Source organism: Balaenoptera borealis (genome assembly GCF_965194805.1).
Source record: "Balaenoptera borealis genome assembly, chromosome: 8".
Lineage (NCBI taxonomy): Eukaryota > Metazoa > Chordata > Mammalia > Artiodactyla > Balaenopteridae > Balaenoptera > Balaenoptera borealis.
In genome coordinates, this window is record NC_138865.1 from 46,717,040 (window position 1) to 46,729,474 (window position 12,435).

The 12,435-nt window shown below is 38.3% G+C and overlaps 1 protein-coding gene across 7 annotated transcripts in view; it reads left to right on the forward strand.

Annotated features, from left to right (window-relative positions):
• LINGO2 (leucine rich repeat and Ig domain containing 2) overlaps positions 1–12,435 on the forward strand; it is a 1,216,268-nt gene that overhangs the window by 994,174 nt on the left and 209,659 nt on the right. Inside the window, exon 1 of one of the 7 annotated variants that reach the window (XM_082400558.1) lies at positions 1,467–12,238. The exons of the other annotated variants lie outside the window; for them this stretch is intronic. The gene's annotated coding sequence lies outside the window, so the exon portion shown is untranslated. Of the gene's footprint in view, positions 1–1,466; positions 12,239–12,435 lie in introns of those variants that run through there. 7 annotated transcript variants of the gene reach the window in all.

The following is a 12,435-nucleotide window of genomic DNA, read 5'->3' on the forward strand; positions in this document are numbered from 1 at the left end:
ACGGCCCAGGCAGAAGGGACTATGTGAACATCAGTACAAAAGCATAACAAAGTAGCCTCTTGTGACTGGACTGTCAAAGACATTTGAGAAGATGAGCCCAGAAGACAGGATGGAAGCTTGTGGGTAAAGACTTTTGAATACAATACTTAAGAGTTGGAGTTTCATCTTGAATACTATGAGATGCTGTGGGTGGAAATAGTTTCAGCAGGGAAGTGACATATATCTTTTTTGTTTGTATGTTTGTTTTTGGAAGAGAAGTAAGAGTGAAGGTGATGTCATTCCTGCCCTTAAAATGTTTCTCTTGGACTAAGAAGGTCATATCAATGTATACACAGACATATTGGCTCCTTAACCTTCACCATCAGGACCAGAACCTAGGCTGAGACCAGAATAAGAGCTTCATCCAGTATAGTCTAGAGTTATTAGAGCTAATACCTGTTATCTACAGATCAAACATCTAAGGGTACTGGGGAGGTTCTAGAATAAACATCTTAATAAGAGTGAACTAGACCTGGACACTTCCTTATCTTGCAGACCAGGTAAAACTAACTCAGTGTTTACCCTAATGACTTGCCATGTGTGGTCCAGAAGTGCATTCCTGAATTGGGGTCCCACTGAGTCTGTTTCTGAGCAAGGATCATATCTCATAGTCACTACATCCTAGAACAGAGTTCCATATATTTGGTATATCATTTATATTACGTGAATAAGAACAAAATTCTTATAACAATGAGACGCCACTCATTAGGTTACCAATGTTTCACTGAAGATGTTGTATTGGATTGTCTGAATCACAGAGAAGTTAAAACTACAATTCTGAGAACCTCCTTCTCCCATGGTTCCATGTCAGTATCTGCCAATGAGAGGAACTTACGAGAGCTTTGGAAGGAAAAAGAGAAATGTGGGCCAGTCTTCTCTGGAGTTGCAGTTAGGCACACGAGCAAGTGTAGAGTTGGAAGTGGCTTCCAGGTGTATCTTGAAGATCATCTGCATTAGGCTGAGGACTGAGATAGTTGGTGGATGCCTCCAGAGGTTCTCTGGGTGACCCTCTGAGAACCACAGGCTTTGTTGCTGCAAGCTGAAATTCTGGGTTACTTAGCTTTCCTGGCTGTTCCAATGATTATGGAAGCCTCCCCTTCCCTGTGTTAAAACCTGCTATGCCTGAAATACATAGAGTAGATTGCATTCTTCTTAATAAACACTGACTGATACAGGTGTGGCCAGTCACCTTCACACAATATGTACCATGTAAATATAAACACATCCTATCAAAATATGCATATACATACTGGCAGTTTGCTTTCTACCTGCCAGTATATATATGCATATTTTGATAGAATGTGTTTATATTTGCATGGTACATTTTAAAGCAATGACTACACTGGTTATACGTATTAGAAACCACAAAAATGTTAAGAACTAATACATATATTAGTTATATATATATATATATATATATATATATATATATATATATATATATTATAAGAATATAATCCATGAACATTGATTCATTACTATTAACTAAACTCCAGCCTGCTCTCTACCAGTTTTTTCATTAATGTTCTTTTTCTGTTCCAAGATCAAATCCAGAATTACGTTTTTATCTTTATGGTTTGAAAATAAGAATTTAAATATGCATCGGATCATCTTAACGACCACATTATAAGAAAGTCTCAGCGCTTGGTTTTGATGACCATGTTTGAATTTACAATAATGCCAAACAATACTAATTTTATTGCCCTGGACTAATGAGTAAAGGACAGAAAGTTACTGAATAGGAAAATGAAGCATTATCACTGCCTCAACAGTGGCTGCACAGAAATTTAAATAGAGAAAAGCAGTCAGAAAACTTATTCCTTTTTATTAATTGTACAAGTTTTTATCAAGCACTTACCATGTGTAAACATCTTACCTCGAGGACAGAGTGATTAACAAAATCAAGTGTTTCTCTCCCCTCCCTTTCTCCCTCCTTCCCTCCCCCCGCTACTCTCTCTCTCTGCCTGAGCTTACATTACATAAGACATGACAGACCATGCACATCAAAAAGCAAAAGAAATTTCCCTAGCCATGACTTTTGTGTTCTAGTTACAAATGGTAGTTTTGCTTTCAAAAAAGCAATATCATTCATTTTACTTAATTTTGTTAATTCTAATTTCATTAGATTTTCAGTCTTATTTGCATTTAATTTTAAAATTTATTTTTCTTTTATAGTTGTATAAGGACTTTAAGCATTAATAATTCACACTCTCGGTAAGTAATAGAGTAAATTGACATAATTTAGACTGCAAAATATTTTTTTCCTCAAAAAATTCTGAATTTGGAAAATATTATTTAATACATCACATATATACCTCATGTGGCATAGTTAAGAATTGGGCATATTCTATGCTCAATAAAACCTTTAAGATTGCTAACAATAACAGGAAATGTAGGATGATTCATAGATTTCCATTTGTTTTTCCATTTCAAAAGCTGCTATTTGGAGGGCTTCTGGTTTGTTTAGCTGTTAACGTAGAAGTTTGAATGACAAGACAGAAGACTGCTTTGTCAGAATTCTCAGTTGGCCACACAGATGGACAGACCATTATAGACATTACTTTCATGAACTCACTCTAGTCTAGGGTCTTGTTCTCTATTTTTCAGGCCCAGGAATCTGATTCCTAAGTATAGAGAGTAGGGGTGAGGTATGTGTGCTCTCTCTCTCTGTGTCTCTCTCATGGGACAGTCTCTCATTATAACTCCGTATACCTGATTTGTATTCAGAAGTTTGCTTTGGAGCACCTGGAAACAGATCCAAAAGAGTTCTTTATATGATTCAAATGTTCAGTGACATCAGGCTTAGGTAGCCTGACACACTCATTTCAATAATGAACATGCATCTACTGTCAAAACCAGCAGAACTGAAGCCTTGGTGAGGGCGCTTCTTCTCCTAGAAGCAGTTTGCAAGGTCACTTCTACCCTTTGCCTCTGTGATAATCGTCTTTCTGTCATTGGCCAACCTACCCTTGACTGATTGGCACATTTTGTCATTAAATACATTCATCAATTCAGTAAGCTTCGTTATAGACTACAAGTCATTCTTCTAAAGCTCTTTCATTGAAGCATTAATTTCATAAACATTTATTGAATATCTTTCAGGGAGCAGAGATTGGACTAGGAGTGTAATAGATATTGTTCCTACTCTCACAGAGTTTATCATCTATTAGAAGATACAAAAAAGTGTTCAGACGATCACCATACAGTGTGATGTGTGTTATGATGGGAGTATAGGATGCAATGATAGAAGCTAGGAGAAGCACATAAGAATAGACTTGAGTCCGAGTCATCTCCCTATAAGAGGTTATGTCTAAACGGAAATATGAAAGTTGAGTAATGACTAGTTGGAAGAAGGGCATATGCTTATGTGGAGTGTGTGTGTATCTGTGTGTGACAGAGAAAGTAAGAGAGAGAGAGATTTGGGAGCAAGAAGGAACAGCATGTACAAAGAGTCATGAGCAAGTGGCAATTTGTAAACTGAAAGTGAGTATTTTCACATAGTGCTGTTCTGAAGCATTATATGTTGATTTCATAGTTTACATCTCCATCTTCAAGAAGGGAACATTTCTTTTATTGCACGTTTACAATTAATGCAAGGAATGAAGGCTTATAATTCTGAGTCAGTTCTCATTTTAGAAATGTTGTGGCTCACACCAAGCAGCTGTCACCCCCACTAAGCTAAATCCTCTATTGAGCAAGCAGCCTTTGGAATAGATTAATAGAAACATGGTATGTGCATTGTTTTCATTGTTCTATTCTCCTGTAAAAAGCCAGCATTGGTAAGCCCTTGCTTAGTGCATCCACATTGATACCTTGGCAAGTATTTATTTTATTGTCTTCTAAGTGAAAAGATCTCAGCTTTATATAGCATAGATTTCTTTGATTTGGATGTAATTTCCTTAGCCACGTAGACTATATAGAATTAATAAAATCTAATCAACTCTACTTCAACAAAAAAATAAAATTTTTTTAAAAATAAACATTTTTAAAAAATAAACATTTTGTTTACCAATTTAAAAAAAAGAATTAATAAAATCTTTAAGCAGAGTTTGCAGTAACAAGCCACTTCTAATACCATGTTCGTATGTTAGCCATTGAAAAAGTAGGTGGATAAGGAAGTTAATGTTTTCTGACTTTAAATGAATAATTTATATCCCCCAAAATACAAAAAACTTACCCAGTGGATAAACAAGATAAAACATATAAGGCAGAGTATATATCAGACTGTTAACATATACATACTAGGCTAAATAAATAAATGAAAAATATTTCCTCACTAGTTATACACACAGTAAAACTGAAACATTCTGATAATCATTCTGTGGGCCTATGTGGTAGAACACTTGTATTGTATGGCATTTCTAGATCTGGACTGAATCTTCATGGTTTCTCTATAAGAGAATATTCACCAAAATTTCAAAAGGATGGTGGGCCTGTCCCTATTGGGACAGCCTCGTCCTTGGAAATGCACCTTCTCTTTATCTGGTGGTAGATGAATTGCTCCTCTTCTGGTCTCCTAGTTTCCGTGTATAACCCAGAAATGTTGGTTCTATCCCCTTTAAGCCTCAATAAAAATAGTTTTTTCTTCAATTTTTTTTCTCCTGTTATATCTCACTTTTCAATTTTCCACTCCCCTAGAGTTCAGCTATCTGCCTCACAGTATCAAGTCCAGCTTATAAGAGAGCAAATGCCAGATATCAATGCATTTTAAGGAGAGTGATCTGCCAGGTCTTTTTGGAACTGAAGGTGAAGGATGTGGGGAAAATTAAGCTGGGATTTAGGCAGAGTATTATTAGATGCTTAATTGTTGTTTTCCACTTCTAATTCACTGATAAGCTCCAGTAATCCTAAAGCATCTCATTTTTTAGAGAAAAAAAAGAAGACACTTGAAATCTTAAGCTGTCTTTAAAACTATAATCAAAGAGAGTATTCTGAGGGGGAAACTGCCTCTGCTGAATTGGAGCCTTCAGTCTGCACAATTTTAAAACAGTTGAGCACTCGGGGGCTGAATCTAACAGCCAAAGAGAATAGTTTCAACAAGTTTGTAATCACATATGCTAGACTCCAGGAGGGAGGTTGGCCTCCCCCTTTACCCCAGTCCCTGAATGCTAAAGGGTTAAGACTTGTGCATGCATATAAGCAATAGGCCATGGGCAGAAGGGCAATATTTCAACCCGTATTCTTTTCCTTAACATTCATTTGTAGAAGACAAAAAAGCGAGAGATTTCTGTCAAAGACAAAAAAAGGAGTTGGAACTAGAACAAAAAACTTCAGGAATTTTTTTTAAGGAAATCATGCCTAAAGACAATGAACGAAAGCCAGACCATACATTCTAGGCAGTGGGAACTCTTAACACTGCTTTCTCCATTCTTCCCTGAAAGTTTCCCTTCAAATCTCCTTTTACATGTGAATGTTCATATGGGTTTGATTATGGACTTACTATTCAAAGATTAATGTGTTTTTAATCACAAAATATTCAACATGTAGGTTAACATTACCCCAGTGTTGAAATGTTTACAATGAAGATAATAATGCTTCCACTTTATAGGGTTCTTATACGGACCCAGTGAGATAACGCATGGGAAGTGCTAGCATAGCGCTGGTGAATGCTCTATTGTGTTAGCTATAGCAGCAGCTGCTACTGCAGTGCTAGTAAATGCTGTTTTTTATTGTATTTCAGCCATGAGGGCTTCACTGGATCCAGAGGTTCATTTCTTTGGTCACAGTACAATGTTGGAACTGGGAGGGGAAATAATGATGACAAATTGTTGAATAGTGAAAGCCCCAATACATATTTGGATAGTACACAAATCCTATGGTCCTGAATTTGGGGACTTCTGTCCATGCCCTAAGATGCTTTATCTTTTCAGTGTTCCTGGGTGCCTCCAAGCCACTCACCCTCTGTGATGCCTGCAACAACTGCTCTCCACAATTTGATGGAGTTTTAGCATTGGTGGAAGACCTTTCAGGTACAACCTCCACCCTGCTCAAGCATGGCTCTAATTAACACTGGTCTAGTTGCAAGGAGCAGGAATTTTAAAGCTAGATTTAATAAGGAATAAAGAGGTTGTTAATGAAAGACATCCTAAAACTCTGCTTCCCTCTGTGAATTTGTTCATTCTCCTCCCTGCAGGCTGGGATTCTTTGTTTCCTCATAGTCTCTGCCCCTAACTCGTCTCTCCAGTTTCAGGTTGTACTTGGTTTTGGTTTACTGTGGTGATGATAGCCCTGTTTCTATAAGAAGTGCCAGTGTCTGATCCCATGGCTAACCTCAGCGTCTTAATAACCAACTACCAAATTTTTGGAGGACAAAGCTGCTTGGCCTGGTTTAGGTTGAGTGTCTACCCACTGGTCTATAAGCTATTGTGGTACAGTGCCTGTAGTCGTCTGTGGTGGGCAGAATAGCGGCCTCCCAAGAAATTCCATGTCCTAAACCCCAGTATCTTTGGATATGTTACCGTAACTAGCAAAAGGGACTTTGCAGATTTCATTAAAACAAAGATCTTGAGATATAAAGATTATCCTGGATTATCCAGGTCAGGTCAGTATAATCACAAGAGTGCTTATAAAGGAAAGACGGAGGCAAGAGCAGAGTCAGAGAAGGAGATGTGATGATGAAAGCATTTTGGAGTAATGTGGGGCTGTAAACCAATGAACGCAGGAAGCCTCTTGGGGCCAGAAAAATCAAGGAAATGGATTCTTCCCTAAAGAAGGAATAAATTTGTAAAACTGTAAGAGAATAAATTTATGTTGTTCTAAGCCACTAAATGTGTGGTAATTTGTTACAGCAGCAATAGAAAACTAATACATGACCCCTTTTGGAAGTAGGGGCAGTTGCTGGAGGAAAGCTACCCTCCTCTGTGGTCCCAAGACCTCAGAGAAATCAAAAGTAGCTTCTCAAAGTTTAGGGACCTCTTGCCTTACATTTTCTAGCTTTTTCCTGCCTCTGAGTAGGCTGAATGAATAACTACTAGGTTCCTCTTACATGTCAGTAGAAGCTGTATTTATTTCCTGAGGGTAATAATAATAACTACTTCATGGGAATTTTTGTGAGTATTAATTTAGATAATACCACATGTATTGTTACTTATGTGTGTAAAGTTACTGATAACAATGTCTGGCACAGAGTAAATCCCAATTATTATGAACCCTACCGATAAGATGCACAACCTTGATGGTTGTCACTGAGACAAGTAACTAGACTGAATGAAGTTGAAAGGCTTGTTACTCAATTTTCATGGCTCAAAATTTTTTCTGTGTGAACACTTATTTAGGCTTTACAACAACAGGGCAGGATGTATTATCTCCAACTTATAGGTGAGAAAACTGAGTCTCAGAGAATGTAAGTAACTTGTCCTAAAGTGGAAGTGAGAGAATGTAAATAACTTATCCAAAAGTGGGAATGTCAAAACTAGAATTCAAATGTAGGTCTTTGGCTTTAACACTAAGTCTGTTTCTAGGTCGTTATGCAGACTCTCAGTGCAGCAAACCACTGGTCTCCAGAGCACTGCCCCCATTTCTAATGCATGATATTTTAGAAGGTGGTAATGGATATGAAAAATCTTGGCGACACAGTAACATGAAAGCACTGGGTATGTGAACATTGTCAAAGATTCAGTAAGCATGCATATTGCTATGGAGTGAATCGTGTCCCTCTAAAATTCACATGTTGAAGCTCTAACCCCCGTTGTGACTTTATTTAAAGATAGGACCCGTGAGGAGGTAATAAAAGTTAAATGAGGTCATGAGCTTAGAGCACTAATCCAATAGGTCTGGTGCCCTTATAAAAAAAAAAAAAAGGAAGAGACACCAAAGTTCTCTCTCTCTACCATGTGAGGACACAGTGAGGAAGCAACTGACTTCAAGCTAGGAAGAGAGTCCTTACCAGGAACCAAATCATCTGGCACCTTGATCTTGGGCTTCCCGACCTCCAGAACTGAGAGAAAATATGTTTTTGTTGTTAAGTCCCCCAGTAGATACATGTACAATAGTGGCATCTCCTCTCTTCCTCTTGGTACTGTTATTCTGCTTTGTTTTTTTTTCCAGCTCTAGGTATTTCAGGATGTGTTCCTATAAATATGAAACACCATTCTTCATATCATGTCTAACATACATGCATTCATTCTACCAACATTTTTGGAGAATAGAACTTGTGTTGCATGATGGAGATGAAAAATCAGGAAGGATAGACCACAGTATTATGGTGGAGCTTCCAGCATAAAAATACAGGATGTGTGTGTGTGTGTGTGAGTGCATGTGCATGTGCGTGAGATATATGAGTAAGACATGAAGAGAAGAAAGAGAAAAGGGTGATGAACGTGGCAGAATTAGTACTATAGATTGAACAGAATACAACAATGTCTCTTATGTCAGTCTTAAGGAAAAACGTAATGCTCTTGGGTGAAGTCAAGGGAAAGAAAGGAATGAGGGCTTTAGAGAAGACAGTAAGAAGAAAGGTCCATAAAGATGTCTTCTGCTCTTCCAGACAATTTTTTTTCTTAGACTAACACCTGATACCTTAGCTGGACCTGCAAAAGATGCTTTAACATTCTAGTGCTTCCGATGGTTGATACAACAGCACTAGAGTCCCTCCCCAATTGTATCCTTGAAGCCCCATGTGTAGACAGTGATAATTTGAGGAGAAATGTAAATTTGTGTGTACTTCAAGGAGAACAGATAGAAAAGTTCAGCTATGGAAGTTTTCTAGGAGTTAATCTTAACTTTGCAAACAACATATTTGACCAGAGAAAGGCAGTAAAGTATTCTTTGTTCCTTCTTTCCTGAACTACAGATTCTTGCTCCTGTCCCAGGGAAAGCCATGCACTGACTGTCACCAGACTTCCCAAACCTCTCTGCTTCTTTCCATCCTTAATGCCACTCTGTAGGTTTAGTCCCCCATCACCTAATGCCAAGATAACTGATGCCAATATCCACATTCCAATCATTCTCGCCAACACCACAGGTATGATCTTGTGACTCGCTGGGTAAAACCTTTCAGTGACTCTCCCTTGCCCTCTGCATCAAGTCCAGTGTCCTCAGAGGTCATCAAAGACCCTGTAGGCTTCAGCTATACTAAAGTATTTACAGTTCCCAGAAGTGGCGCGCTCTTCCTTATCAACAGTTATTTTGCACATGTTGTTCTCTCTGCCTAGAAAGGGCTACTTCCCCTTTCTTTGCCTGGATAACCCTACATTCAAGTCTCCCCATAGATATCAACCCTCCTGGATAGCCTTCCTTGAGTCCACATCGGAGAAGGGAACCTCTGTGTGTTACCAGAGCACCCGTAACTCTCAGCACGTTGGATTGGGATTGTCTGTTTAGTTATTTCATATTACTAGAAAGTAGGTGCTAATGGTAGGGACTGTGTATTGTTCATTATTCACTACAGTCTTCATTATGTTCACTCCAACCAACTTCCTTTCTGTGCCTCAAACATATGTCAAACCCTCTGCTGGCTCACTTACGTTCAACCAGAAATATCTATTAAATACCAGGTGTATGTCTGGAACTGTTTCAGGTGTTAGAGCCTTAGCGGTGAACTCAACAGAAAGTCATTCTTGCCCTTGTGGATCTTCCATTGTTGTGGGGCTGAGGCAGAAAATAAACAGAAGCAATAATGAAAATGTAGAAGATATAGATAAGATAGGGAGTGCTGGTGGCTGGAGAAGGGTGCAGTCTTAACTGAGGTGAGCAGTGAAGGCTTCATTGAAAAGGTAACATTTGAGCAGAACATATAAGAGAACTGGACTTGCAGATATTGGGGGAAAATGAAAGCAGTCCAGATGGGAAGAGTTCCAGCTGCAAAGTTCATGCTATTATCTCTCTCATCTAGTAAACAAATAAAATAAACCAACTCATTTTTTAACCCACTGTCCCCTCCAGCTACCATTCTATTTTTCATTGCTGGCTTTCTTTCTGTATATCGTCTATGTCCTTGACTATGTCTTATATATAGTTATTTGTTTGCCTCTTGCCTGTTCCCCTAGTAAGTTACAAGCTCCATAAATATAGGGATTTTGTCCATTTTATTCACTGCTATATCACCAGATCCTAGAATAGTGCTTAGGTACATAATAGGCACCTGACAAATAATTTTTAGTGGACAAATTAGTGAATAATAAGTTTTGAAAGAATAAATGAGTTAGAATTCCTATACTTATTGACATGTTATCATTAAATATATTTTCTTCTGATTCCGCTTCCATGAAGTCTTAACTTCTGAAAGGCTTGTTTTGGCTTCTGGACTACTATATTTAAAATACAGTGAAAATGATTCTTTTTTACAAAAAAAAAAAAAAATGGCTCTTACCTTCTCTCACCGACTATACTTATTTTAAAGAATATTTCAATGTTAGCAAATTAAAAAAGATCAGTCATTCACCATTTAGGGATAATGGCCTGAGTTTGATCAGGTGTTCTTTTTTGTATGAGTGCTGCTGCCTCAAGTATGTGGTAAAGAGAGCTGGATTGTCAAAATATACAACAGTAGCAAGTGCATCTGGCTTTTGAGTCAGGGCACAAATGATGCCATTAAGACACCTTCCTCAAACCTAGAGCATGCCAGTTTCCCCTCCAGAGGGCAAAAAGGAAAGCTCTTTCCCAGAAGAACTTGTGTCAAACATAAGTCTGATGGAATCAAGTCATTGTGGCCAGTGAATTGTTATGCTCAGGGGCTGATGTGGGATAAGCATGGCCCCCAGGGGAAGATAAGGAATAGTTCCCCACAAAGGCTACAGGGGTGCTGTGGAGAAGCATCCCAATATGTAGAGAAGGAGATGATTACTATGCCCGATCTAATTGTTTGCAATCTTGGCCTTCTATTAGAACCACCTGGGATGCTTTTTAATCCATAGGATGCCAATTTGAGTAATTTCTGCTTCAGTCACAGTGGAGTGAGTTAGAACCAGACTTATTCTCTCACCATAATCAAATTAAAAAATGGACAAATATATAAAACAATTGTTTTAAAAAATTAGACAGCATCAGCGAAAGACTGTGCTCCTTAGAGAGGGGAAACAAGTGAGATGAGTCCTAGGATTACCCAGAATTTATGCCCAGGGGAACTTTACAGATCATGGTGCAGAAATGACAAGTCCTAGCAGAGCATGAGGGTCTTAAGGTCTTAAAAAGTTGAGAAGACATGGATCAAAGGTTGAGGAAGCTGAGGTTTCTGGAATTTACAGCACAAAGAACTGGAGATAAAGGAGCTATATTAAGAAAAAGCTCCAGGAATTTGCATATACATTTCCATGAATCTCCTCCTGAAGGATAAACCATGTACACAGAGGTTGAGATTCCACAGGCTAGAGAAAAGCCAACCAGGAAGCTCTATTACTGACAGGTCCCAGATTCACAAAGAACTGGGAGAAGTTTCAGTTCTGGCTGGCTGGAGACTCACTGACCACCCGTGACATTTAGCAGAGACCCCGAAAGAACAGGGGTCTCTACTACTCACACCTGAGCAGGTAATTCAGCTAGTGTGGAATACTACTAGTAGGAGAAGTAGTAGCTGTTCTTAATTTAGTCAGGACTTGATAGAATCCAAAAACCCATTTTTCCCCCCAGGATACAAGGACATGAAGCCAGAATTTCAGAGAGAAAAAAATAAAAGAAAATAGTATTGATAACAGCGTTGATTAGAGAAAACCCCATTACATATTTTTCTGGTGTCAAATTCTGCAGTCCTGGCAGGTAACACTTCTTCTGTTCTCTAAATTTTTTAAAAATATTCTACATTTAATTTGTATTCTCCCTTTCCTGCACCCTGCCTCATCTCTATAAATTATAATTTTTTTCTTCCTTTACTGTCTGTCATAAATGCCATAGTCATCCTGAGCATCCTTCTAACACCAAACAAAACGGGATCATCCCTCCTCTGAACCATTTTATTTGAATGTCCCATGGCTTCCAAACCTTCGTAAGTACAAATGAGAGTATTTTAGTATCATGAAGTAGTAATTTTTCACAGTAATCATATTTCTTAATCACTGTGAGACAGTTACTCCCCCAAGCACACGTGAACCGTATCTCATTTAACCGTGACAACAAACACGTGGGATAGGAACTCTTATTACCCCCCCACCCTTTTCTCTACTCAGGAAATTGAGGCTTAGAGCGCTGGTAAGTAGCAAAAGCGGGAGTTGAACACAAGCAGTTTGGCTCCAGAAAACAAGTTCTTCAGCTCCACAACAGATATAGTGTAAGTACTTTGTCTATTTTTCTTGATAGAAGCTCCTGGTACACGAAGGCTGTGTCTTTTTCATCTTTGTATGCCCTGCACTTAATAATAGTGTTTTGTCGGTAGTTGGTTATTGGAAGAAATTTGTTGAATGAATAAATGCATGCATGCATGAAAATTATAAGTATCTTTTGAAAGGCGATGGTGTTACAATTCAT